This window comes from Neofelis nebulosa, chromosome 14 (genome assembly GCF_028018385.1).
Source record: "Neofelis nebulosa isolate mNeoNeb1 chromosome 14, mNeoNeb1.pri, whole genome shotgun sequence".
NCBI classification, from domain to species: domain Eukaryota; kingdom Metazoa; phylum Chordata; class Mammalia; order Carnivora; family Felidae; genus Neofelis; species Neofelis nebulosa.
In genome coordinates this window covers 39,903,142-39,927,649 of record NC_080795.1, presented here as the reverse complement: position 1 = coordinate 39,927,649, position 24,508 = coordinate 39,903,142, and the positions used below count along the sequence as shown (strand labels likewise).

The window sequence follows — 24,508 nt, the reverse complement described above, 5'->3', positions numbered from 1 at the left end:
CTTCATGTTTAATTCTTAATGCCGAAAACAACTAAAAACAATTAAAGATGCATATATATATATATATATATATATATATCCCCAAAGGTTAGTAAGATTAAAGTATTTTCAACCACAAATATAAGAGAAGGTATGGCAAGTCACATTTTCCAAAGGTGAGTATAATTTCTTCCATGCCACAGATCTGCAATGGGACCTCAACATGCTGTGAGAATCCCAAATCTCACAGAGACGCTACGAATAGGTCCTCCTGCCAACAACCCCAGCTAAGTGCAATGCGGCTTGCAATACATACTGACCCAGGTACCAGACATTTGTGTCGAAGAGCTTAGAGAACATGCCACCTACCAGCCATTTGTGTCCTTCCTTAGCAGCTCAGACTTGCCAGACGAGACCCCAGACATTCTGGAACAGACAAGCACTTCCTGTTGAGTCCAGTCCAAGTTCCTGACCCACAGGATTTTTGATTCTAATAAAATTATTGTTGTTTCGTACCCCTGGATTAGCGGTGGTGTGTTAAGCAGTACCAGTTGATGGGAACAGCTGTATTTCAGCGAGTAGCAAGACTACTGAAACTGTTTTTGTCCTGAAACTGTATGTCAAAGCTGGAAACTTCAGTGGTTCTCACAGACTTTAGGAGTCAGGGCTCACCCAAGGTGGGAAATATGATAGGAAACTCTCAAATATTGAGTTGAGAACCTCAGTGTAAAAAGGAAGCAAAGTTAAATATACTCATGCCTCTATTCTCAAAGAACTATTTTTGCCCTGTTTCTGAGCAGATAAAGGAAAAAAAAAAATCCCTGAGAGGTTGTGTTCTCAAGCTAGACTTACATGGATGTACAGTCAAAAGTTGAGGTCCTTATGCTTCAGGAAAGGTTTAAGTGATTCTACATTCTTACTTAATGTGCCTACAATGGTGATACACATCCTCTTTGAAAGACTGCACCTTTCTCCTACAACCATTTTTTAATTTTAATTTTCAAATAATTAATAATTAATTTTCAAATAAAATTGAACAGTTGGAACTTCTGTTCCCAATTATAATTAAGCAATACAGATCAGAGCTAACTTTCATCTGAAACAAAAATTCAACATCTATCAAAGCATGGTTTCAAACATTGTATATTAGGCAGCACAGGACATTGACTCCCGGGGAAGAAAATTTTAGGTCAGGGCTCTGAATGCCTCAGCTTACAGTTTGGACAGTTCCTAGGCCACAGTGCAGGGAAAGGAGACCTAAGTGGAAAAGGCTTGTACCTCCCAATCAAGATGATGGAGTTGAGTATCTGGTGAGGCCAAAACAGCTACAGTTCATAGGAAGGAATGCCAGACCAGAGAATACTGCAGAGTGAGGGTTCTGCATAGACATAAAAGTTACCTTTTCAAATTTCAGCTGAGTGCTGATCAGTGTGTGTGTGTGAGGAAACAACCTGGGTTTGAGAAAGAACTACTTGGAAGAAGCAGACGGAACAATCTATGGGGCTAACACAGGGTCATTTTTAGTTTATGTTCTACCAGCCAAAGTGGAAATACATCATAATTCAAAGGGCATTGGTTAGAATAAACACAGTGTTTTGGGTCAGTAGTGGGGAAAGATTAATAGACTACAGGCTGTAGTCCTGCCTAACAAAGCTTAAAAGTAAAGCCGGAAAGGGATTAAATTGTTTCCAAGTAACAACTGCATTCCGGCAACAACTGCACTCAAGAATATTTTAGGAACACAAAAACTTCTAGCATCCACCAAGGTAAAGTTCAAAATTTTGGGCATTCAATAAAAAAATTTGCCAGGTGGTCAAAGAAATAAGGAAATACAACTCACAGGATGAAAAAAAAAAATCAGTCAATAGTAATAGACCCAGAAGTGACACAAATGATATAATTAGTAGATAAGAATGATAAAACAGTTATTACATTTATCTCCTAAATGTTAAAGAAGGCAGCCAGAAGGAGGAACATGTTAGGGAAAGGAATGAATGATACAGACAAAAATACCAAATTGAACTTCTAGATATAGAAAAAAATTCTGAGGGGTGCCTGGGTGGTTCAGTGGGTTGAACGTCCAACTCTTGATTATAGCTCAGTTCATGATCTCATGGTTGTGAAATTGAGCCCTGCATCAGCCTCCATGCTCAGTGTGGAGCCTGCTTGGGATTCTCTCTTTCCCTATCTTTCTGCCCTCCCCACCTCAAAATAAATAAATGAACTTAAAAAAAAGAAATTTCTGATATGAAAAATACATTGGATGGGGTTAACAGCAAAAACTATAAATTAACTTGAATATAATGCAATGGAGCAATAGAAACTGTCAAAAGTCTATACAGAGAGAAAAATATAGAAAAATATGAACAGGTCAAATAACCTAATGTGCATGTGTTTGGAGTCCTTGGAGGAAGAGTGAGAGGATAGAAAAAATATTTGAAACAATAATGACTGAAATTTTTCCAAATTTAACAAAAATCATAAACACATAGATCCGAGAAACTAAAAAAAAACAAACAACCAAAACACAAGAAACATGAAGAAATCTACATCATAACATATAATCAAATTGCTTAAAGGTACTGATAAAGAGAAAATTTTAAAAGCAGCTAGCAATAAAAGATCATTACTTATAGAAGAACAAATATAAAATGATAACAGATAGCAGACTTATTGGAAATAATGAAAGGCAGAAGAAAGTGGGATGATATCTTTGAAATACTAAAATGAAAACTGCCAACCTGGACTTCTATACCCAGAAATAATATCTTAACAAATGAAGATAAAATAAAGGCTTATTCAGTCATACAAAGAATTCATCACTACAGACATCATAAGAAATGTTCAAGGAAGTTCTTAAAGCAGAAAAAAAAAATAATACTCAATGGAAACATGAATCTACATAAAGGAGCAAACAACACTACAAATTATAAATATGTAGGTAAATAAAAAAAGCTTTTTTATATTTTAAAAACATTTCTAAAGGAAAATTGTTAAAAGAAAATTAATAACATAGTGTCAAGATCATAACATATGTGGAAATAAAGTGCATGACAATAAAAAAAGGCCTGGGAAATGGAAATATATTGTTTTAAGTTTCTTTTACTATATGTAAAGTAATATAATTTCCTACCAGCAGAAATTGAAGAAAGCATGACAGCAGGCCACCCGGGGCACTACGTGTTATATGACCACATATCCTGGGTCAGTTACTGATATGCAGAAATACTTAAATTATACAATTCATATGTCGTAGCTCAAGCATGCATATGCATTTTGTTCTTGCTAAAACAGTAGTAACAAGGCACAAAACTAACTCAACTGTTCTTACTTCAGTTCTTTAAATGTGTATATTCTACCAATGCTCTAATAGTATTGCCAGCGACTTCCATAACACACTTACCTTGTATTTTGAGTTATGCTCAACTTCCACACATCATAGGTTCATCAGAAGTCTGTGCTCATAGGGCATCCTGAACTCCCCATGCAAGTGGGACTTCAAGGAATGGTGGCGAACACGCGTATTGTGTGTATCTCCTCTGCTCATGCTCATCCTCCATTATCCAATTATACATCCTTTACAAAAGACAAGTTCAAAGATAAAATTGTTAACAATTTCATGATGTCAACAGCAGAGCATTAACCAGACACAGGAACCTTCTGAGCTTGGGGTCCTGTGGGCCTACACATTTCTCATGCTGGCCTTGAGGGATACATTCTGGAGCTCAGTAAAAAATAGGTGGAAGTATTGGCTTTTGCAAAGGGTTCAGCACTGCTTGGCTACATTTGGTGGGATTGTCCTTATCCATTCTCTTAGTTCACTTCCCTGTCTCTTTGGCCTAGGTACAGAAGATAGTGTTGTCACCCTGCTGGTTGGGGTCATATCATGTGGCATGATGCCGAAGGATGAAGAAAGTTTCTGGTTCCCAATGACCCACTGAAGCCCCGTGTATGGCCAGATGTTTACCTGGGCCAATAGCCAGGGCTTCCGCTGCACTTGGTAGGATGGTGAGAAAGCCTCTGGGGTTAATTTCAACATTGAAAATTATCTAATTCATTATACCAATAGGAAAAGTTGAAAATCACTATGATCATTTCTAAATATGCAGAAATACATTTGATAAAGCCAATATCCACTTATGATTTTAAAAAAATTTGTTTTTTGGGGCGCCTGGGTGGCTCAGTCGGTTAAGCGTCCGACTTCGGCTCAGGTCATGATCTCACGGCTGGTGAGTTCGAGCCCCGCGTCGGGCTCTGTGCTGACAGCTCAGAGCCTGGAGCCTGTTTCAGCTTCTGTGTCTCCCTCTCTCTCTCTGACCCTCCCCTGTTCATCCTCTGTCTGTCTCTGTCTCAAAAGTAAATAAACGTTAAAAAAAAATAAAAAAAATAAAAAAAATAAAAAAATTTGTTTTTTTAAAAATGTTTATTTTGAGAGAGAGAGTGTGTGAGCCAGGGTGGGGGGGGGTGTAGAGAGAGAGGGAGGGAGAAAATCTCAAGCAGGCTCCACCCTCAGCACAGAGCCTGATGGGGGGCTCAATGTCACGACTATGAGATCATGACCTGAGCTGATATCGAATCGACACTTAACCAATTGAGCCACCGAGGTGCCCCTAAAAAAAAAATCTTTGAAAGACAGATGCAAAAGGGAACTTCCTTAACCTAGTAGAGAATATCATAAAAAAATTCACAGCTACCCAATACTTAGGAAAGAATGTTTAAAGCTCTCCCTTTGAGAATACAGAAAAGATAAGGATGCCTACCATCATCACTTCTATTCAATATTGTAGCATGAAAAAGACATAATAATATTGAGAAGAAAACACAGTCATTTACAAATGACATGATTGTGTAAAAGATAAAATGATGCAGATAATTTAAAAAGAAGTTTAGCAGAACTGTAAGACACAAAATTCAAATATCAATGTGGATATCTACTTCATGCCATGACAGAAGAACTAGTGCCAGACAGCCCTTCTACCATAACAACTGGACAAAACATACGAAGCAATATTTCTCAGGCATTGGGCAAGAGTCAGCACATGACCACAATTCCTTAAAGAAGGGAAACACTTGACATGAGCCCCATGTTCATTGCAGCTCTGTCTGAAGCCAATTTCCCCATCACAGCATAAAGAGCTGAAGCACAAGCAAAGCACATCAGTTTCACTGATTTGCAGAGGCAGATTTCCGTGTTTGGTTTGTCAAAACAGCTGGAATCTGTAGGGCTGGATACTGGAGAGAAGAAAGATCACATTAGGAAGGATCCAAAAATCTGTTTGGAGGTTTCCTCCAAGTCCTTAGCCAACAAATAGACTGGGTATATGCAATGAAAGACTTTGCAAGGCTTACCAAAGACCAGTGCTATGAGACTGGGGGAAGACTAAACATATTAGAGATTTATCAGAGCTGAGAGATAAAATGCCACCCCATGTAGACTGAAAAAACCTCAGAAATACTTCAGGAATAAAACTGAGACAGCAGAAAGACCACACCTTAAGCGAAGGGACCATTTCCTAAAGAAAGAACTACTCTGGACCTATACAGAGCTTAAAACCAAGCCTGGACAAGAACAGGAGGGGAAACAGAATTTGAAATTTGAAGAGAGCCAATACAGGGGGTCTTGAGAAGCATCTCGGAATTTCCTTTAATCCACCTTCACAGAGTATAAAACCAAGCCTTGACAAATCCAAGGTGGTTAGATATAACTGAACTTGCTACTAATAAAAAACAGACAAAAGAAAACAAACAAACAAACAAACAAAAAACACTTGTCAGAGGAATTTAATATACTACAGGGCCCCTACAGTGTATCATCCACAATGTTTAGTATACAATAAAAAGTTACCAGATATACAAAGAAACAGGAAAATATGACCAACAGCAAAGAAAACAGCAGTGAAGAGAACTGATCTTGGGAAGGCCTAGATGTTTTAATTACTAGGTAAAATGTTGAAAGCAACTATTATAAACATGTTCAAGGCCTTAAAGGGAAATATGGCCTTAATGAGTGAAGAATTAAGGAATCTCGGCAGACAGAACTATAACAAACATAAATAGAAATACAGAAAACATTTAAATGGGAATTCTAAAAATTCTACAGTAACTGAATTAAAAAAGTACTGAATAAGCTTAAGGACAGATTAAAGACAGCAGAAGTGGGCATCCAATCTGCAGAACAGAGTAAAGGCTTAAACATTAACAGAACCCCAGTGATCAGTGTGATACATTATCATTCATGCAAATGGCATTAAAGAACGAAGAGATGGCAATTACACTTACATGGCGAGAATTGCATAATGTACATAGGTGTCAAATCGCTATGTTATACACCTGAGGCTAATATAAGATTGTATATCAACTATCCTTCAATAAAAGATAAAAATAAGAATGAAAGAATTACAATAGGCCAGAAAAGTTATTTGAAAAGTTATAGCTGAAAACGTCCCAAATAATTTAAAGCCTTGGCTTACATATCTAAGCTCAGCAAAATCAAAGTAAGATAAATACAAAGAGGAGTACATGTACCCCCTAGACACATGATAGTCACAAGACTGAAAACCAAAGATAGCATCTTGAAAGCAGTCGGAGATGGGAACAAAAAGATAGATTGCAAACAGGAGTAAGAAAAATAATGGCTAACCTCACATAAGCAACATGATGGCAAGAAGACAATTGACTGACTTATTTAAAGAGCTCAAAGAAAAATTACTTTCAACTTCAAATTCTAAGTAACTTGCAAAAAGAAGAGAGGAGACATTTTCAGACAAATAAAATCTGAGAGAAAATATTACCAATGCACCTAGACCAATAAAAAATATGAATTCTTTTTTAAAAATATAATTTATTGTCAAATTGGCTAACATACAGTGTGTAAAGTGTGCTCTTGGTTTTTGGGGTAGTTTCCCATGGTTCATCACTTAAATACAACACCCAGTGCTCATCACAACAAGTGCTAATTCTTAACACCATTTATTGAAGAAGCTTCTTTCCCCACTGCATATTCTTGGCTCCTTTGTTGTAAATTAATTGACCATATATGCATGGGTTAATTTCTGGGATCTCTATGCTGTTCCTTTGATCTGTGTCTGTTTTTATGCCAATGCCATATTGTTTTAATTACTAGAGTTGTGTAATATAGTTTGAGTTCTGGGAGGGTGAGGCCTCCAGGTTTGTTTTTCTTTCTCAAGGGTGCTTTGGTTAAATGTGAATTGGTACAGCCATTACAGAAAACAGTATGAAAAGTTCCTCAAAAACTTAAAAATAGAACTACCATATGATCCCCCAATTCCACTCTTGGGTATTTACCTGAAGAAAATGAAAACATTAACTCAAAAAGATATGCACCTGTATGTTCATTGCAGCATTATTTACAATAGCCAAGATATAGAAACAACCATGTCCATCAATGAATGGATAAGGAAATTGTGGTACATGTGTATGCATATCTATATCTATCTATATCTATATCTATATCTATATCTATATCTATATCTATATCTATATCTGTATCTATATATTTATATCCATCTATGTCTATGTCTATAACCATAACAACTATAACTATATACAATGGAATATTACTCAGACATAAAAAATGAAATCTTGCCATTTGTGACAAGATGGAGGGACTCAAGGGCATTATGCTTAGTGAAATAAGTCAGAGAAAGACAAAAACCAGATGATCAATCCTATATATGAAATCTAAAAAGAAACAAAACAAATAACTCCCATCTCAAAAAAAACCCAAATAAGCCCCCCCACACACACACATGCACACGCGCGTGCACACACACACACACACACACATATAGACAGAGAGAGAGAGGGAGAGAGAGAGAGAGAGAGAACAGATTAGTGGTTGCCAGAGGTGGTTCAGGGGATGGGAAAAAATGCACTTGAACTGCATTTTTTGTTCCAGCATCTGTATCTATCTATATCTATACCTATATCTATATCTAAACCTCAAATTCATTATTTTATTTACTCATTATAATTTTTGAAGATCTATCTAGGAGGTTGTAGTGAGCTAAGCATTATATGCTATTGAAGAGGAATGAATCTTACAGTATTGGGTTAGGGAAGATGGATAATAATTAAAAAATAAAAGTACACAATAAGTTTTAATGGCTTTTTAAAGTAATTGTTAAAAGTTTAATCTCTCTAACCTCAATCTCCTTATTTCTGAAGATAACACGGGAGAGTAAATGTAACTTCAGATGAATGTTGCAAAAAATTATTGAAATGTGTAGTTATATTTTGTTGAGTTCAAAGAAAATGTTCAAAAGTCAAAGTGTATGTATGTATGTGTTTATTTGTATCCATTTTTATTTGAAAGAAGTATACTCACATATATATGTACACAAAAATAGAATCATTTATAATCTCATATTTTGTGTAAAAGGAAACTTGAAAGTTGGAACGGATAAAAAAAATACTAGTTCCATAATATAAAGAAAATTAAAATTGTCAGAGATGTACAAAAGGACAAAAAGTGCCAGAAATGGTAATTATGTGAGTAAATCTAAAAGACAATTCTCTTTGTTTTCTTTAAAAAAGCTAACCATTTAGGTCAAAAGCAAATACATTTTACATTGAAGTTTTACAATGCATTTAAAACAAACATATACAGCAACAATAATACAAATGATGGTGTGGGGACAGATACGTGGAATTACACTGTCATAAGGTTCTGACATTTGTGAAGTGTGGTGTATGAATGGGAAGCAGAATGTAACATGTGTGAGATGTGAAGCTGAAGTCCAGCTCTGGGATGTTGGTAGTGGAGGTAAAAACTGGGGGAGTGTGAAAGGAGGGCATACAGGGATCGCTCTTAAATACACAATTTTACAAGTACATAACATTGATGAATCCCAGCAATAATTTAAGGATACATATTATTAATTCTAGAACACTACATCCAACAATTGCAGAATACACATTCTTCTCAAGTACACTGAGAACAATCGTTCAGATAAACTGTATGCTGGGCTATAAAATAAGTTTCAATAACTTTCAGAAATTTGAAATCTTACAGTGTATATTCTTGAACAACAATGGAGTTAAATTAAAAGGCCATGACAAAAAGACATTTAGAAAACTCCCAAATACTTGGACTCTAAACAAGACAATTCTAAATAAATAACCCAATGATAAAAAAACTCACAGAAAGAAAAATTTTAAATATTTCCAAAAGAATCCTAATTAAAACACATCAAAATTTATGGGACATCACTAAAGCAGTCTTTAGAAGTAATTTTCTAGCTTTAAACGCCAATAATTTTAAAGGATAACAATTTAAATCAATTATCTTACTTTCTACTTAGTGATATAGAAAAATAAGAAAATTAAGTAAGCAGAAAAAAGGAAATAATAAAGAAAAGCAGTAATCAATGAAATAGAAAACAAATATGACAAAGTTAACAAAGCCAAAATTTGGTTTTCTGAAAAGATCAATACATTTGAATCTTACAAACACATTTTCTGTTAGGAGGGAAAAATAGTATAACACCTTGGGAAAAATTTGGTATTATACTTTCTTATTTTTATATATATATAGAGAGAGCACACACGAGTTGGGGTGAGGGCAGAGGGAGAGAGAGAGAATCTTATGCAGGTTCTATGTTCAGCACAGAGCCCTACACAGGGCTTGATCCCATGACCCTGGGATCATTCCTGAGCCGAAATCAAAACTCAGACACTCGACGAACTGAGCCACCCAGGCACCCTTGGTATTATACTTTCATTTACAATGTGCACACGCTCTACAAATTTTGATTCTACTCCTAGTAACAAATCAAAGAGAAACTCTTGTAAATCTGCAGTAGCAATGTTAACAACTGCCCTGTTTATCATAGAACAAACCCGGAAATAGCTCCAAAGCCCTGGAGTAGAAGAATAGATATATGAGTTGTGACATATCCATGCACTAGAATATTATAAATAATTAAATCAATCACAACTATACAGAACACTAAATTTAATCAAAATTTTCTTGAGTGCCCATTAGGTGCCGGGCACTGATCTCAGCACTTGGGGTACATCAGTTAATAAAACTGATGGGATCTCTACCCCTCAAGCAACTTACATTCTTTTTTTTTTTTTTTTTTTTTTTTTTTTTGGGACAGAGAGAGACAGAGCATGAACGGGGGAGGGGCAGAGAGAGAGGGAGACACAGAATCGGAAACAGGCTCCAAGGCTCCGAGCCATCAGCCCAGAGCCTGACGCGGGGCTCGAACTCACGGACCGCGAGATCGTGACCTGGCTGAAGTCGGACGCTCAACCGACTGCGCCACCCAGGCGCCCCAAGCAACTTACATTCTTGAGGTAGAGAAAGATAAGTAATGCACATAATAAATAGGCAAATTATATATAAAGTACACTAAAAAGTGATGAATGATTATAAATGAACAAGTGAAGCATCGGTAAGTAGGCTCTGAAATACCTGAGTTGGAGAAACTGGGGGTTAAGATACACGGGGGGAACATAGGAAGATGGCTCTTCTCAGTGTGATGCTAAATGAATATAATATTGATGAGCCTTAGCAATAATAAATGACAAAAGTACATCCAGATGCTGTGCCTCAATTCTGCCCTGCTGCAGTGGAAACTACGAAAATCGAAAATCGGCAGTTGCTCTTTCCTCCTGATGTGAGGGATTCAGAGGCCTTGTTTTGAGAGGTAAGGGGCACAAAATCAAAGCCGTTTTGATTAATGAGTCACCACTTGAATATAAAGGGGCTATCCACTGGAAAAGCCATTATTATTATGGGGACCCCTAAGAAGGGGGAAAATGCTATCAGTGAATTATCTGTAAATTGCATCCTAATCTCAGAACATTTAGTCATTGTCATATTGGATTAAACTTCCAATGACCAGAAAAAAAAAAGTAAATGTGAACGTTTTCAACTGGCTACAAGATATATACCTTTCACCTATATGTCTTTTGCCAGGTAAATAGCTGACAGCTGTACATTTGAAATTATATCCTCAAAATATTTGTAATATGTGATCCATCTTTCTTCCAAGTACATGAAATAATTTTCCATATATTTATATATAGAGAGATATATTTCTATAGATATATTTCTATATATATTGCCTATATCATCTGAAGAACATTTTTGAGATAAATAATTTTATTCTAGATTTCAGTGACAATCTTGCATTCCATTACTCAAAAAGCAAACATTGAGATATGTATTTAATAATGTATGTCAGTTAGCTTTAAAGAAAAGTTCATTCTAAAAATGTGCTGCTATGTAACTATAATTTCAAATATTGCACAAATTAATAAAAATACTTTATGGTTTATTAATTTTCTGAGTTTTATAAACAAAGTTTTTCTTCAGAAAAAGCATATCCATTTTCTAGGTTTTATTAAGTGGTTTCAATATATTTCTATGGGCTAAAACCAAGATTTTCAAACATAGACTGGAGGTCACACACAGGGATTTCTTAAATGAACTCACATGAAAAATCATTTCTATATATGTTTTAAAAAAATTCTCCTTAAATGCCTCCCTAATGTTCTAGGATGACTAAACAGAAATGGTAATATGCATGTTTGACCTATTAACCAACCAATTGCAGCTACTGAGAGAGCTAATTTGGATATTTCAACCTTTAAAATTTAAGGTAAATAAGTCCCAAGTAAGTTTTAATAATTTGACATTTTAATATTTTATTTTAATATAGTCAATGAATTTCATATGTTTTGACAGAATCATAATTTCTACAAATGATCTCTACAAATGGATTCTCCCAAATTTCAAGCTACATACATAATCATCTAGACCAAAGATGTTAGCACATATAATTATTGGATTCTAATTTATATTTCAACTTACTACAAATTTAAATATAGCATGTTTTATATAGCATGGTAAAGAAATAAGCATATGCATAACATACATCTGGATGTTTTAATTTTACATTAAGCCATTTACTTCTTGTTCAATGTCCCTAAGACATACTTTATTTCATATCTGGTTAGTTTGTACTTCCTAATTTCTTCTAATGTTCATTACTGCCTACAGTGGAATTTCAAATTATGTATGTTCCAAGTATTAGAGCAGAAATGTGAGTTAAAAAGTAAATAATTGAGGCATGGATAACATGAGACTCTCCTACTCCAAAAGTGAAGTTAATTGGAAACATTATTTTTTGGAGGTTGGTTAAGTATTTGGGTAGACACTTGCAAGACTACTTTGCAATAGTCATATTCATACAGGGTAAGTTGGCTAGTATTCATTTTATAGAATATGCTTGCAGAACAACTTGCCAGGATAAGCTATCTTGTAAGAATATGTTCCAGATAGAAATTCGGTGATAGAGACTCATTATTCATTGTTCTAACCTTATTTCCTCACTGCAGATAGAGTTTTGAAATGTATTTCTATGTATATGTGACACAGTATTTTCTACTGGATGTTTAACTAGATACCAAGGTGTAGAGTTCCAGAAATTTGAATGTATGTTTCAAACATCTGGAGCTATACATATGGGCAATATACAGCTGTGTTTATTTCAATGATTACACATTTACATGCATACAATACATTTATTTAAATGTATAATCTCTTATATATGTGAGAATAGTCAAACAAATGCATTTGCTGTACTTATTTGAATATGCAATTGAAAAAGAATTCAAATAAATAATTCACCACTTTTATTTGAATCTTACAGTATTTATTTATGTAACATACTTATTAATATACAATCATAGCTCTTTCTTTTTAATCTAAAACTAAATATTTTTAAAAGATTAAAGAAACATAATGGTGATCATGAGTCATAGAAATCAAGAAATTTTGTAGAGAAGTACTCATAGTGAGGTTTCAGAAGAATTTGAAAATTCAGCAGGACACAAGAATAAAATCATTTGCAATTGGAATGTTTCTTTCATTCCAACAATTTTATCATAGTGGACATTTTAATTGAATTTCAAAGTACTTGTCCAGAAGTATTGTTTTGTTTTGTTTTGTTTTTCCTTTATTATTATTACTGTATTGACAAGATAAACACTTCTGGGTATTGGTTTAATACAGAAGGAAAAAGGGTTACACTATTTTAAAGCCACACACATACAAATCTGGTTAAGAGTATTAAGATAATCTCATTTAACTCTACCTTTATTTCGGGGAGAGGAACTGGAGACCAGCAAATGATTTAGGAGAAAAGAAAAGAAAATTACATTTTGGATTCAATTCCTGGCTCTGATATCCTAGGAGATTTCAGAGACCTTCTAGTTAGTCTATTTATACTTGTCTCAGTCCTTCTGTTTTCTGTACGCTATTTACTTTCTCAAGGTTTTTTTTTTTTTTTTTTTTTTTTTTTAGCTATGATAGGCTGGCTGGCCTAGAGGAAAATGACTTACACTAAAGCAAGAGAAAACTTAAATTGAAAATCGCACAGGTTTTTGAAAGAATTTTAAATTCAACGTACCACAATATAAAAAGTAATGACTGCAGGCACTTCTTCATTTGTTGAATGACTGAACAAATGTAACCTATCTGAGCCTTTTTCATTGTTCACAGGCCTTGGATAATAACATTGGGTGTTGAGAGAATTACAGGATTAAAAGGTATAAATCATTCAATTGTCGAGTGCTTTCCAAATAATAACTTTGTATTTCATTCCCATTTGGTAGACGTGAAAACTGAGTACCTGGACATACCTCCAAAGCTTTGTTGTTGGTCATGTTTCAGGAATCACCTTTCCTAAATTGATTCATCTCCTGTGAAAAGCTTGAATCTGCAAACAATGTTGTTTTCAGAGACAGTTCATGCTTCCCCCATGGGATGCTCCCCGGAGATTGGGGATGGGAGTATGTGTGCGTGTTTAGCTGGGAAGGGTTCAGTAATGAAAAGAACATAATTTTGTCTTTCATAGTTATAAAACAAGTCATAGTCCTTATTTTTAATTTCTATGGTCATTTTGTGAGTCAGGTATTAGAGCTTGGGACTCGCGTCAAAAGGAAGGAAAGGCCGCGGGGCCGACGCCTCGGCGACCAGGACCCGCGCAGAGGAGGGAGAGAGATTGACCAATCGGAGCGCAGGCTGGGGACGGGTCCTGTCCCTCTCCGCCAAGCCCCGCCTCTTTCCGTACAGCCCCTTGGGAGTAGGGGGTGTGCAGCCTACTCGTCCCGCCCCTGCCTCTGAGTGACAGGACCGTGGACAGCAACATTTCCAGCAGGACACGAAGTTTGTCGGCCCTTGCCTTGGCTGAGCTAAGGTGTGTGTGTCCGGCGAGGGCGAGGGGGCTGGGGCGGCCCTGCCAGGGAGGCTTGGGGTCCGGGACTGAAAGCGGGCGCACGTCCTTAGCGAGTCCCCAGAGCGTTTAGGAGGTGGTCGTTCCTGCCTGAGAGCGGCGCTTGGGCTGGCTGGGCGTAGGGAGGCTCTGGAAGACCGGGAACCCGAAGCTAGGGAAACCCAGTAGGTACGGTAATCACTTAAGGACCCCTTCCGGCGTGCAGGGCGCTCGCGGTGGGGGTGGGGACGGCGAGCACGGAGTTGGGGCGGTGGGTGGGCGTGGCCGCCTCTGTTGCTAAGGAACGAGCGGTTCCCGTCCTGCCAGCGTGTCTGGCGCCGGCGCAGGGCCCTGGAAATTTTAGCTCCACCCACCTCCCGAAGCCTCTTTCTCGGTTGGGGATTGGCTCTCTTGTGCTGTCAGTTAATTCGTGTCCTGTTATTTTACAGTCCAGCACTCGGGGTCTCGTAGTTCTTGTTTTGGCTTTTCTCTGGTATTACTCCACTCCGTACTTTTACCAGCCTTCCCCTTCTTAATAAATATCTGCAGACCAAAACATTTGCAGAGAAGAGCTTCAGGCAGCGTTGAGGTGGCTTTATTTGCACGGGGTTGTGGGAGGGACTAGGGTGGGATGGGAGGAAAGGATCTTTGCTTGGTGCTTGGTGAATCCCTGGACCCACAGGGTGTTGGTGTCCATGTGGATGGCTAGGAAAAGGGGGATAGGATATCTAATTTCTTCTACCTGGAATTATTTTTCTCTCTGCTGTAACGTTTGAGCACAATGAGCGGCTCAAGAAGTTGAGGCAGTTCATTTTTGGACAAGCTCCAATACATGATTTCCCTTTCCAGTTCCTACTGTGGAAAGTGGGTGATAGATACTAATTGGATCAAGCCCCTCGGCTTGATTGGCCCACATTTAATGATTAACTGTAAGATGGTAACCACAGATAACCACTTCAGATCTCTTTGCTCCTATCATTTGGCCCCAAATGATTGAGCAGAACAAACATTCCAGAGAGAAAACACATAAGGAGCTAAAGTCTACTTTTACTTCCTTCTGCTAGGTTTACTGTATAAATCTACAAGAAGGAAGCTTGTACTTCTCAGAACACTGAGGAGAACCTTGGCCTGTAAGTCAGAAAACTGTCAGGGTTAGGGAATGTTTGTCCTTGGCCAATAACCTTCATAACTGTTTCCTCATCTATACTTTGCTCTTTGTTCCTAAAAATTAAGGGGGAATAATTGATTATGAAAGTATTATTAATAATTTACACAGATGTGAAGTGTTATTGATTGCACTCTATCTTTTTGTCTATATGATCTGAATTTGTAAACACATAGAAGTATGATCATTTAGCTTAAAGTAGTTTCAAACCTCCCTTGGGACTTCTCTTATCATCGGGTTATTTAGAAATGAAGCAACTCATTTATTTGTTGATTCTGTGAATACTTCTTGTTAAGTGGTGCCTTAAATATCTTGCATGACACTTTTTCTCCCCCTTGACATCACTTGGTTTTTCAAAGTATATACATAGCCTGAAAGGATTCGGAAAGATTACCTTCTAATCTAAGGATGAATGACCTTGATATCATGTACTGCTTTGAGAAGTTAAAGAAAGCTATTCAGTCTCCCCTTAGAGAAAGACACTGTTTGAAGTGTAATTGGACTCTGGATTAAGACCCTGTTTTGGGTCAACTTCTTGAGGGATAAGGAAATTATTCCCCCCCTTGCTTCATACCAAAGAGTGACTGAGAACATAGCTGGGAACAGAATTCGGTCTTTGTTCTTTCTTCCACATTGCATTTTACCATAGCTTAATTTTAGTTCAGCATCTTAAGCCAATCTTTTTTTTTTTTTAACCATTTAATAAACAGGAACTACCAGTGCTCAATAAATTGTTGCTGTCTTTCAAAACCATGTAAACTGTAATTTTTTTCAAATGCCCTTTGATTATTCTCTTAAAGGATATTCTTATATTTAAGCAAGTGAAAAAAAGAAATCATTGTCAAATATTTTGCGAAAATGTTAAATTGTATTTTTGAGATAAACATTAAAAACATAAACTTTCTCTTCTATCACAGTCCATTTTGGACAAAGAAAAGCTGATTATGTTTATGCCACTTGAATACCATTACCTGATTCCTAGAACTCTTTTCTTCAATTTGAATCATTTTTCATACTATTTTAATTTCCCATGGCTAAAAAGTATTGTGATTGGTTCCACTATGGTTTTTTTTCGTGATTTCTGTATGAAAATAAAGGCTATAAATAGCCTGAATTTTCCTAAAGTTTCTTTAGGTTTATCAATGAGAGTGGGCATATGTGGTAGACATTATCATCAGAAAGGGAAATCACTGAAAAGAGAAAATATGTATTGCTTTTTTAATAAACGTAAGAGTATATAGGAGCACATGTCATTTGCCTTATCATTTATAATTTTATTTTATCTATTTAGTATTTGACTATCCCTTTCTCAACTCCATTTCTGGTAGAGAAACTGATATAAAGATAAATGGATTAGAGAAAGCATTCTGCTAGAATTACAGTTTTTAGGGGCTCAATAAATAATCGCTTTATTTTTCCTCACTCTCTTGGGTGTGTAAACAGACAGAGGGAGTTTGCAATATCACCTTCCTTACTAAAGAGCTGATTTGGCATAGGGCTTTGGATGGGAGACCCGAAATGAGTACCAGTACTTTCTGCCTCCTCCTACCTCCTACCTCCTACCTCGTCTTTTCTTACATCTTTTCTTCAGTGAGAGATCATTTCAGTTTGCAGAAAAGGTACATTTACCCAGAATTAGCAATGAAGTAAAAGAAGGAAAAACTCTAGTATTGACAGGTTTCTAATAGCTAATATCTACCCATCAGAGTAATATGGACCAGTGGATTTCAGCCGCCAGTCACCAATCAGATAACTCTCACGTTGGGAAGCTGTGGATAGGAGTAGGATCTGAGGCCAGGACTGTTAACCTAGAGCTCTGATTTTCCACCCTAGATGATCCCTTTGGGTCTTTTGAAATAAGTGGAGGTGTTTTTAAATTATTACTGTGTCTTTAAAAGCTTATGGCTTTTGGGACCCTGAAGTTTAGGAATGGTAAGTATTGTGTAACATAGAGGTCCAGCTCAATGAAGAATTTTCTTCCCACACTCCAAGGCCAAAAACATGTCCTTTGAGAACTGCTGTTCCAGTGGAAGTTCCTCTACATGGAGGCATGAGGCTAGACGAGATTTCACCCTAGTCTTTGTTCCTCTGTGTTCATGTTTTTGTCATCAATAGATTAAGCTCTAAGTGTGAAGGTCTTAATAAAAATACTGCTTAGAAAATAGCTATTTTTTGGTATTTTCCAAGAATGACTAAAACAATGCTAATAGAAAATACTAATGCATATTTTATAATATTTGATATCCTCAAAACATTTCTAACTGAACAGAGAAGGATCTAGAGTCTAAGAGCTAAATCTTTTCACACCTGGTACATACATTTAATCCTTTCTTGTATGACAGAGGTGTTCAGTATCTTTTTTTTAATGTTTATTTATTTATTTTGAGAGAGAGAGAGAGTATGAGCATAGAGGAGGGGCAGAGAGAGAGGGAGAAAGAGAATACCAATAGGGTCCAGACACTGTCAGCACAACATGGGGCTTGATCTCACAAACCTTGAGATCGTGACCTGAGCCTAGACCAGGAGTCAGAGGCTTAATGGACTGAGTGGGCCACCCAGGTGCCCCAGAAATGTTGAGTACCTTTGTGATGATAGAGTGCAATAGGTATATATTTTCTTGAAAAAGAAAAGATGATTTCTTAGCTTCTTAACTTGGAAATGCTAAAAAACGATAGAAAGATAAATACTGTGTACTCAGAGGTTTAACAAATTCTGTTTTGTTGAACCTCCCGTAAATGAGAGGATCTTATGTATTTTCAAGCCACTGAACATGGAGAATGACAGCAGGAATAAACAGAAACTTAGTTCTTCTATAATAGTGTTATGCAGTGAAATAGTTGTAAAAATAACAGACCAATTGGACTGAAGACCTTAAAATTTTGGCAAAGACAAAAGGAAGAAAACCCTTTTTAACATATTTTAGATATTAAAAATATTCAGATATTGCTGGTTGTAGACTGATAAATTATATGGATACCTGTGACAAAATCCTAATTGTGGATTACAGTATATAACCTACACTAGACGGAAGGCACACTGGACTGAAAGTTTTAGACTAGGCTCCAGCAGTAGATAAATTATTTGGGGGTGAGGGGGTGATAATGTTCCAGACATCAAGTTCCTTATATGTGAATATCTAGAATTGAAGATTTGTGGTGTTCTTCCATTTTTATGAAGAATGTGCTTGAACATTATAATAATTCTCATTATTCACAGTGGTTCAATATAGCATGAATGTCTCTGGGCAGGGGCATATTAGGTTTTTTTTTTTTTTTTTTTTCTTTAAGAACCAGTTTATGGGGCACCCAGTTGACTCAGTCGGTTAAGCCTCCCACTCTTGATTTTGGCTCAGGTCGTGATCTCACAGTTTCATGAGTTTGAACCCCGTGTCAGGCTCTGTGCTGACAGCATGGAGCCTGCTTGGGATTCTCCCTCTTTCTTTGCCTCTCCCCTGCTTGTACTCTCTCTGTTCTCTCAAAATAAGTACATAAACTTAAAACAATTAAAAAAGAATTAAAAAAAAAGAACCAGTTTCTGATTCCATATTGTCATTTTCTAGGGGTCCATTATCTGCCTTTTCTCCTCTCCTCAATATTCCACCCTCACACCTCCCATACATACATACATTAAGAAAAGAGGACTGTGTAGAAATGATCTCTATAGTCTCTTTCTTTTTTTTTTTTTTTTTTTTTAATTTTTTTAGATGTTTATTTATTTTTGAAAGACAGAGAGAGACAGAGTGTGAGCAGGGGAGGGGCAGAGAGAGAGAGAGAGAGAAAGACACAGAATCTGTAGAGGCTCCAGGCTCTGAGCTGTCAGCACAGAGCCCGATGTGGGGCTCGAACTCACAAGCCGTGAGATCATGACCTGAGCTGAAGTCGGACGCTTAACTGACTGAGCCACCCAGGCGCCCGTCTATAGTCTCTTGCAAAGCCAAAATATGCTGTATAACAGCATTCGAAATGAATAAAGTGGAACAAAAAATTCCACAAACCCAAGGAAAAGGTAATCAGCAGAAGACTCAGGGGCATACCTGTGAAAACCAAAGAAGAATTTTAAGCTAAAGAACATTTGAGGAAGTTCTTTGACATGTAACATGTGCAAGAATTCATGGTCTCTATGGGTAGGAGAACTCCGTATATGAAGAGCAGACAATGATTAGGTGACAGTAGGAAGACTGTAAGGTAAAACAAAAAGATAAGGAAAAACTAAAAATGAGAACTGTATTAGTTTTATATTCCAGCTTTAACAAACTACCACAAATTTAGTGACTTTAAAAACCTCAAATTCATTATCTTAATCTGCAGTTCAGAAGTCTGAAATAGGTCTCACTGGGATGAAATCAAGGTTTTGGCAAGGCTGCGTTCCTTTCTGGGGGCTCTGGGAGGGAATCTGTTGCCTTGCCTCTCCCAGCTTCTAGTGGCTGCTCACATTCCTTGGATTATGACTCCCTTCATCTTCAGAGCCAGCAACATTACATCCCTGTATTTTTCTGTAGTCAAATCCCATCCAGACCACAGCTAAGAAAAGTGAACTGCTTTTAAAGACCCACCTGGATAATCCACGATAATCTCTCCCTTTTGAGGTTCTTCATTTAATCACATCCATACAGTCCCTTTTGCCATGTAATCCTCACAGGTAATATTCACATAATCACAGGTTAGGGAATCAAGACCTGGGCATCTTTGAGGGACGCATTATTCTGCCTACCACAATGACATATTAAAAAATCTATATTTGAGGCAGTAAAGAACAGAATTGATATTACTGCAGAAAATTTAATCAGTATGAAAAATAGACTTGAAAGTCCTCCTAACGTAAATATTGAATTCTTGAAAAGAAAGTTGATATGTGGAAGAAAAAGAATGAGATCCACTCTATGAAACTTTAGGGTTTTTGAAGAAGAGATTATAATATTGACAATTGTTCCTAATGAAGAGAAGACAGTATTTGAAAAAAAAAAAAAGTGATAAGCAAAGAGGTAACAGGAATCAAAACTTTTTTGAGCTGAAAAAGTCATGAGTGCAGAAAGGAGTTACATAAGGTGTGACAACTCAAAGAGACACAATATCAAAAATTTTTTAAATTAGTATAATGATACAGAAAAAATGCTTCATATATCTAGAAAGAGAGAAAAATAGCATATTACCGTCAGGAAACAAAAGTTAGGCTGGTCTCAGACTCCTTTCCTATAGCATTAAATAGCAGAAGACAACAGAGCAACATTCTTAAGAGGGTTTTCTGTTTTCTTTTTTTTAATATCCATGCAGTTTGTATTTCTTGTGTAATGGCACAGAAAACCACTCCTAAGGTTATAAGGGACCTTAAACTCTACCCTGTTTGCTTTTTTGTGGGGGGAGAAAACCTAAGACCTACAACAATTTATTAGAAGGTGATATAAATGTAAAAGCCATGGCATATTAAAAAAAAAGCTGACAGTATATCCTAGAGTTCTAGAATATTGATGTGGCTCTAAATAATTATGTCAAATCTAGTTAAAAATTGACTATGAGGGGCGCCTGGGTGGCGCAGTCGGTTAAGCGTCCGACTTCAGCCAGGTCACGATCTCACGGTCCGTGAGTTCGAGCCCCGCGTCAGGCTCTGGGCTGATGGCTCGGAGCCTGGAGCCTGTTTCCGATTCTGTGTCTCCCTCTCTCTCTGCCCCTCCCCCGTTCATGCTCTGTCTCTCTCTGTCCCAAAAATAAAATAAAAAATGTTGAAAAAAATTAAAAAAAAAAAATTGACTATGAATGTAAAAAATTGCTTGCATGAAAAGACGTATAACATAAAAATTAATTCAGCAACAACAATCTAGATGTAAATAGCATTTTGTGATTTTATGATTTATATATGCCAGAGATGAAACCTGGTAATTTAAGAGGATGGATAGACTCTAAAATATACCTAAAGCATTCTTCAGCAAACTAGGATCCATGGGTTTCCCAAATCTGGCTCAGTGCTTGTTTTTCTATGACCCATGAACCAAGAATAGTTTTTATTTTATTTATTTATTTATTTAAAAAAAAATTTTTTTTTTAACGTTTTATTTATTTTTGAGACAGAGAGAGACAGAGCATAAACGGGGGAGGGGCAGAGAGAGAGGGAGACACAGAATCGGAAGCAGGCTCCAGGCTCTGAGCCATCAGCCCAGAGCCCGTCGCGGGGCTCGAACTCACGGACCGTGAGATCGTGACCTGAGCCGAAGTCGGACGTTTAACCGACTGAGCCACCCAGGCGCCCCCAAGAATAGTTTTTACATTTTTAAATGGTTGGGGGGAAAACAAAACAAAGCAATAATGTTTTGTAATGTAAACACGAAATTCAAATTTTGTTAATAAATAAAGTTTTACCGGAACACATCTACACGTCTGTTTACATATTGTATGTGGCACTAAAACAGCAGTGTGGAGTAATTGCAACAGATAGGCAGATGTGTGGCTGTGCTGCTTTGCACTGCTCAGAGCACTAGGAATTGCTATGACAGTTATAGTTTGATTTTGCTTCTCAACCTTCAAAGCCTAAAAATTTACAATTTGGTCCTTTATAGGAAAATTTGGCAACTCCTGATGTAAACCGTAAACTTAAAAAATTGGAATTTTCTTTTTATTTCAAGGCACCCAGATTTACTCAGCAATTGCCCTTCAATGTTCTGCTTACCCCAGCATTTCTTTGGTCTTCTATGGACTGGCGTTAAAAACAAGTCTATTATTTTTTACATTTAATCATCCAAAATTTCTCTTTTTCACCTCTGTGCCTTAAATGAAACATATTCACGTAAAGATTTTAGAATTTCATTTCCAAAGACATTCAGTTAAATATTGCAGTACTGTTAGAAATAGTAGCATTTTATTATTGTATGCCAAAAATCTATGTGTTTATAGAGATAAGCATGTACTGTATTTAACAAGTGAGGTATGTATCAATCAGTTAATCAGCAAAGATTTGTTTGGCAGGTACAGATGAATTAGATAGAGGAAGTGGCTTTGAAACAAGGTTTGGAAGGATACCTGTGAATTTAACGTAGATAAGGCTGGGGCTAAGGTAACAAGGCAAAGAGAACAATATTTGTAAAGCTACTAAGCTGTCAATAGGATCACATAGTTGGGAAATGAAAGAAATTCAGTGGCTGGGACACAATTTGGAGAAAAGTAGCTGGAGTTGAGGCAATAAAAACTGTGGTCCAGGCCGAGAAGGCTGTCATGTGCCACACAAAGCAATTTTTTATCTTATAGGCAGTGAGGATCCATTTTAGATTTTTGTGCTGTAGAGCCAACATGATCAGATCAGTATTTTACAATGATAGTTCTTAAACTTTTCAAATACAGCACTCCCTAAATTTTTCTAATGCTATGAATATATGGTCATGGAACAAAAGTTGCATTGGGCTATACCCACATATGTCCTATTTATAACAGAATTTTCCTTGAGGAAGGATACATAGGCAATCCACTAATTATCCTAGGAACTTATGTGGTATGGAAACTTTTGTGAGCAGGTTGCTAAATAAACTGAAATAATTTTAAATTTTCAAAAGATTAAGAAGTTGCCTATAATGGAAAAAAAAATGATCTGTCTGGCTTCTCCTGTCTACACAGAACTACTTTAAGACCAAATATAATGTATTATGTCAGCACACTGCACCAGTGTTATATATGGCTTATAAAAACTTTATTAAAACTTGAGATGATAGATGTTTAGTTATGGATCCCTTGAACATATTGGGATTTTCTTTTCTTAGATATTTAAAAAGCAATGTTTAATGCTTAGCATTTCTTCTAATAAAATAAGCGTATTTGTTTTGAATGCCTCTAAAGAATTTCATTAAAACCATATCTCATTTTAAACATTGATTTTGATATGTAATAAAAAATAGTTTTCTAGGTAATATTGTCCCACATTTATATAGATCCTTATATTTAACACATTATTTTCATAAAAGCAATCTCATTTCATCCTTGCAGTAATCTCTGTGATACATAGAACAGTTCTTTTCTCCATTTTATAGATTTGAAATCTATATCTCAGATGGATGATCTGGATATACTCTTCCTTATAGAGGAAAGTGAGTGTACTCTGTGATCGGATAGATTGCATTCAAATCTGTGCCCTTTTCTTTGTTAACTGTGTATGCTTGGAAAACTCACTTAATCATTAGGAAACTCAGTTTTCTCATTGGGGGTTAATTGTACTTGTCCCACATAAATGTTACGAGAATTTCTGATAATACATGTGACGTGCAGAGCACAGTAAATGGAAACTGCTGATATCATTATTGTTGCTAATATTTGTCATCATCATTAATAAGTGTCCAATACCCATTATTCAAATTTTCAAAATCCAAAAGTTCTGCAAAATAAATTTTTTTCCAAGTTTTCATAAATTGAATTGAGGCAAAACCATACTTAAAATGACATGGGACTATTTATGTCATCTTTATTTTTCCAGTCAGTGTTAATATTGATAAGATTTTACTATGAAATATTAATGTGCTGCCCCTACTTTCCTCCAGGAGTGTTATGTAATTATGGTAAATGGGATATATTACTTTTCTATAATCTGAAAACCTCCAAGGCACAACTGGCCCAAACATTTTATTGTATTTTTTATTTTATTTTATTTTATTTTATTTTATTTTATTTTAATTTTACTTTTTATTTTTTGGCCCAAAAATTTTAGATAAGAACTATATATATTATCATAGTTTTTCATTTTAGCAACAACTTTATTGAGATATAATTCAGAACCATTAAATTTATTTTTTAAGTGTACAAGTCAGTAGTTTTTTGGATATTCACAGAGTTGTGCAACCATCACCACTATCTAATTTTAAAATGTTTAAATAACCTCAAAAAGAAACCCTGTACCTGTTATCAGTCATGCCCCATCTCTTTTGCTCTCACTTTCAGCCGCCCTATATAACTGTTAATTTGTCTTCTGTCTCTATAGATTTTCTCATTCTGGAAACTTACTATAAGGAGAACAATAGGAATAATGTATTAATTGGACTTTTGTGACTGGCTTCTTTCACTTAGCATAATGTTTTCAAGGTTCACCGTGGGCTAACCATGGAGTTACCATGGGGTAACACGTAGTAATATTTCATTCTTTTTTATGG

At 36.2% G+C, this 24,508-nt stretch overlaps 1 protein-coding gene and 1 long non-coding RNA gene across 7 annotated transcripts in view; one reads left to right on the top strand and one right to left on the bottom strand.

Annotated features, from left to right (window-relative positions):
- Positions 1 to 221: 221 nt before the first annotated feature.
- LOC131494300 (uncharacterized) lies at positions 222 to 14,074 on the bottom strand. Its single transcript, XR_009253303.1, has 3 exons — positions 13,657 to 14,074; positions 3,383 to 3,555; positions 222 to 405 (listed from the first exon to the last, which is right to left on the bottom strand). It is a non-coding gene; the product is annotated as an uncharacterized LOC131494300 (long non-coding RNA).
- Positions 14,075 to 14,077: 3 nt separating this feature from the next.
- Positions 14,078 to 24,508, top strand: part of TRIQK (triple QxxK/R motif containing) — an 86,942-nt gene continuing 76,511 nt past the window's right edge. For 2 of the 6 annotated variants that reach the window (XM_058698552.1, XM_058698550.1), the window contains exon 1: positions 14,078 to 14,213. The gene's annotated coding sequence lies outside the window, so the exon portion shown is untranslated. Of the gene's footprint in view, positions 14,214 to 15,292; positions 15,359 to 24,508 lie in introns of all 6 variants that reach the window. The other 4 variants (XM_058698551.1, XM_058698547.1, XM_058698549.1 and 1 more) reach the window with 3 other exon arrangements.